Source organism: Bombus bifarius, unplaced genomic scaffold (genome assembly GCF_011952205.1).
Source record: "Bombus bifarius isolate JDL3187 unplaced genomic scaffold, Bbif_JDL3187 scf7180000008556, whole genome shotgun sequence".
NCBI lineage: Eukaryota > Metazoa > Arthropoda > Insecta > Hymenoptera > Apidae > Bombus > Bombus bifarius.
The window spans coordinates 37,954-43,323 of NW_022884725.1; positions in this window are offsets into that span (position 1 = coordinate 37,954).

Here is a 5,370-nt window from a genome sequence, read left to right on the forward strand (position 1 = left end):
TAACTAAGAGAAAAGTAAGAAAATCAACAGATACGAACTTATCATATTCTTTCCGTGTGGTCTTCAAGTCAAACAAACATATAATACGATTATATGTTAAAAACAATATCAGTTAAGGTAACTTCAATAATCTGAAGGTTTTACATCCTTGCTTTCTTAATCGAAGATTCACAATCAATATTACGTTTACTTTTAACATTTATGATAATCCAGTGATTGAGATTTGTCACGCCTGATTACCCTTGCAATGTAGCAATATCCATTCGTGAAAGCAGCTTGATATCGGAACCAATTTTCTCTATCGAATACAATAATAGATTTGAAAGGATCTTTTTATCAGGTCTGCTTCGAGCGAACATATTGCGAGGAATATTATACGTGTACACCTCTCAGCTTGTAAAATTAAATTACGCCGGTCGCTTCGCGTTCGCGGCTCATATTGAAAAAAGAGGGAAATTTTCTCCTTCTACGCTCAACGCCTTGCACATAACGTTATTCACGTCACAATTTTGTTTCAGGTTATTCGACAGCGGTTCGATGCAGAAGTTCAAGATTCTTTTCCATGATATCGAGGCCAGTTCGCTGTTGAGTGCCGAAGCGTGCAGACGTGTCTCTAGTGCCCAGTGAAGTCCGAAAACAACACGTGTCGCCCAACCGCCGAAAGTGAACACAGCCAAGTGTTTCCTACACTTTAGGGAGAAGAAAATCCCACGCACCTAACCCCAACCCGAATACTAGCCTCATAGCCTCACGACTAGTTATTCATTTTGAACTGACTAGCTCGATGATGGCCCAGCAATCGCGACCAGGGTCTCCTGAGCAAACTCGCAACTACCCCGCACTACCTCCACCGTGGCAGAAGTGCAGCAGAACCCTCCGCACCAACGACGCTACTATTACAAAGAAACGGAAAATAGAAACATCAAAACCAAACAAGATCGACACCCGGAACGAACAATCAACGATACAAATAAACACCCACAACAGGTTCGCCATATTGCAATCCACTAACGACGCCATGGAAATCGCAGACCCGCCGCCAAACCAACAAGCACAGAGAATCCCCCCTCCTCCACCAATATTTGTAGATGATGTCATCGACATACAAACAATGATCAAGTCCTTAGAGAGAGATATCCCCAACGACGATTACAACCTGAAGATTAACAACAACAAAGTAAAAATTCTGCCGACAACCCCTGAAGCATACAGAAAAATCACCAAACTACACAAGACCTTGAACGCCAACTTTCATACTTACCAGCTCAAACAAGAAAGACCTTTCCAAGTGGTTCTACGCAACATCCACCACTCAGCAGACATAGATGAACTCAAATTCGAACTCTTAAAACTCGTCCACGAAGTCATCAACGTTAGTAATATAAGGCATAGAGTCTCGAAAGACCCGTTATCCTTATTTTTTATAGACATAAAGCAAAAGCCTAACAATAAGGAAATTTACAACATCAGTAGCCTAATGAACGCAATAGTAAAATTCGAACCACCGCTTGTTAAAAAAAATAGTGCGATGCAAAAGGTGCCAAAGGTACGGTCACACGCAGAAATACTGCAGCCATACCTTCCGCTGCGTTAAATGTGCAGGCACATACTCCACTGACGAGTGCACTAAATCACCGGAAATCCCAGCGAAGTGCATCCACTGCCTATAAAACCCTATACACAAACAGGTACCCTAAACTCAGAGCAAAAGAGGTAACCAACCAAACACCCAGCCCGCCGAAATTCACGACCACCCCAATCCCCTCAACCAACCAAATACTCAGTCCTACTAAATTCACCACTACCTCAACCTCCTATGCCCAAGCAGTACCAGGCATCCAAAATAACCCGAATAGCCAAAGGGATCTTTCCCAAAATAGTGTCCCCAATTCACCTAACACAGACAACGTCTCTAGGCTTGAAAAGCTAATAGAGAAACAATCGGAGCAAATAAATAATTTGCTATCGCTACTAATACTCATCATGGATAAATTAGTACGCCCGGACGCAAAATAAAACCAAGACGCATAGCTCTTTGGAACGACAACGGTCTAGCGCAACACAAATTTGAACTAGAACTCTTCCTAAAACACCAGCAAATCGACGTAATGCTCGTATCGGAAACCCACTTTACCGACAAAAACTATCTGAAAATAAATGGTTACAACTTCTACCATACCCAACACCCCAGCGGAAAGGCCCACGGTGGCACCGGAATCATAATCAAAACAAGTATTAAGCACTATGAACTTCCATCATTCCAGAAAGACTACCTCCAAGCAACAAACGTAGCAATAGAAGACTGTCATGGTACAATCACCACTTCAGCAGTATACTGCCCTCCCAGACACTCCATCGCCAAAGAAGACTTTGATAACTTCCTGGACACCTTGGGCAATAGAATCATAGCTGGAGGAGACTATAACGCCAAACATACCCAATGGGGCAGCAGACTGGTTACAGTAAGAGTCAAAAATCTCTTAAACAGCATAATAACCAACAACCTCAACTACCTCATCACATACGAACCCACATACTGGCCCACCGACACTAACAAAATACCCGACCTTCTGGACTTCTTCGTAACCAAAAATATCTCATCAAGACACGTCCAAATCAACTCCTCGGCTGATCTCTCCTCTGATTATTCCCCCGTGATAGCAACAGTCAGTTCAACAATCATCGAGAATACACCAAATGGCTCCATTCACAACCAACACACCAACTGGCAGCTCTTTAGAGAAGTCTTTACTCAGAATAAACATTTGTTGTTGAAAATATTTGTCTAATAATATAATAAGATTAAGCGAACATTTATTTTCACCAACTTTGATCCTCTCCCGTGCCAATACTCCTGCGCGTAGCAGGTTAGCCGAAACGTGAAGTTTAATTGCCAATCGCATTAAACATCAGACAACGCTATTTTAATCTAAATTCAAAAATTAGCGGCAACACAACCAAAACAAATCAGACAAAAACATAACAACATATTTATAAAAAATAGCAGAAAAACGTAGACTAAAAAGAGTATGGCAGACCCACAGATCACCGGATGACAAACGCAAACTACACAACGCAACTAGAAAGCTAACCAACATCATCAAAAATTACAAAAATGACTGTTTTCATAAATATCTCGCCAATTTGTCCCCCATAGCTGACTGCAACTACTCACTATGGAAAGCCTCCAGGAAACTCACGCCCCCCCAAATAATCCCTCTAATCCGCCGTCCACAAGGTGGATGGGCGCGTAGCCCTATAGAAAAAGCCAACCTGTTTGCTAAATACTTGTCTAAAGTATTTAAACCCCATTCCTCCAGAGCTGCCGCGGACGTTACTGAATACCTGCACTCTCCCTTCCAAATGTCTCCTCCTATTGAACCCTTCACTTCTGCAGAGATTATAGAATCAATCAATTGCCTAAATCCCAAGAAAGCAGCGGGGCACAACCTAATAGGCAATAAAGCAATCAAGGAACTTCCCATAAAAGGGATCGCACTCATCACATCGATTTTTAATGCTATCCTTTGCCTTGAACACTATCCTAAGACCTGGAAAATCTCACTGATTACCCTCATCCCTAAACCCGGTAAACGGATATACGAAACCAGCTCCTATTGCCCAATCAGCCTTTTACCTACCCTGTCAAAACTATTCGAGAAGATGCTAACTAATCGACTCCTTCCACTCCTAGAGGACTTGAAAACACTCCCAGATCACCAATTCGGCTTCCGAAAACAACATTCAACAGTAGAGAAAATCCATCGCATAACCCATACGATCAGCCAAACACTCGAAAAGAAAAAATATTTCTCAGCGGTTTTCCTAGACATCCAACAGGCATTCGACAAATTATGGCATGAAGCTTACAAGCTTAAAAAGATCTTACCGGACCCCTACTACTCCACCCTAAAATCCTACCCAACCAATAGACAATTCATGGTTAAATGCCTAGGAGCCACTTCCGCAACATTCTCAATAGAATCCGGCATACCCCAAGGTAGTGTCCTCGGACCCCTACTGTACTCCATCTACACTGCCGACCTACCTATACTAAACGAGATAACAATAGCAACATTTGCTGACGACACAGCGCTATTAGCTACCCACGCAGACCCGGTAAGAGCCTCATCCACTCTCCAGCGAAGTCTCGACTCCATGGAAAAGTGGTTTCATAAATGGGGCTTCAAAATTAACGATCCTCACATGTAAGCTTCACGCTCCGAAAACAAACCTGCCCCCAGGTCACCATCAACAACACAATAATTCCTAGCAAGGTCTCCGTCAGATACCTGGGCATGACCCTGGACAAGAGACTAACTTGGAAAAAACACATCTCAGATAATACGAAGCAACTAAAGGACAAACTAAAATAATTCTATTGGCTCACGTGCCGACGCTCCAACCTAAGTACACAGAACAAAATTAGCCTCTACAAGACCGTAATAAAACCTGTCTGGACCTACGGAATCCAACTATGGGGAACAGCAAGTAACCCCAACGTTGAAATACTTCAACGCTTCCAATCGAAAACGCTAAGATCCTTAATAGATGCACCTTGGTATGTTACCAACGAAACAATACATCGCGACCTCAAGATACCCACAGTCAAAGAGGAAATAGCAAAATATAGCGACAAATATAGCAAAAGAATCAACAAACACCAAAACCCCCTAATCACTGGACTACTCGATACATCGGACCAGATCCGCAGGCTGAAGAGTCTCTACCCGCTAGACTTTTTTTTGCGCGCGATGAGGGGAAAATGCTGTTACGCATACCCAGTGACCCACGTCACTGAGTTATGTGGGACTCGGCAGATGGCGTCACCGTACCCACTAAAAACCCCCCCTCCTGTTCACTGCATTGAGGTACTCGAGGTACCAACCCGGTACAATCATTCGACATTACTTCGGGTTGGCCTCTACTTATGCGTACCCATATTCATCGGCAATCTTCCACGCTAAACTCTCCTCCTCCTGCTTTCTCTTCTCCGCAGAGCCTCCACCTCCCTCTCCTTGTTAAGCCGATTCGTCATGACCCTGGTGCACACATTACTAAATTTGAGCCATAGCCGCTCCTCGGCGGCCAGCTTATCCACGATCCTGTTCTCTATCCTACATTCTTCTCCTACCTCGGCCTCCGACTCCGCGCGCTCCCCTGTCCATCTAGGGCACCAGAACAGCACGTGCGCGGCATCGCCCACGGCGGCTCCGCAATCCCAGCAACTGGTGTGCGTCTCTTTCCCAATCCTCTGACGGTACCAGTTGAAGATACCGGGCCCAGTGTGAATCTGCATGACGTGGTACTTGACGCCCCTCTTCGTTCTGTAGAAGATCAACGGATCCTCTATCAACCTCTTAGTCCAGC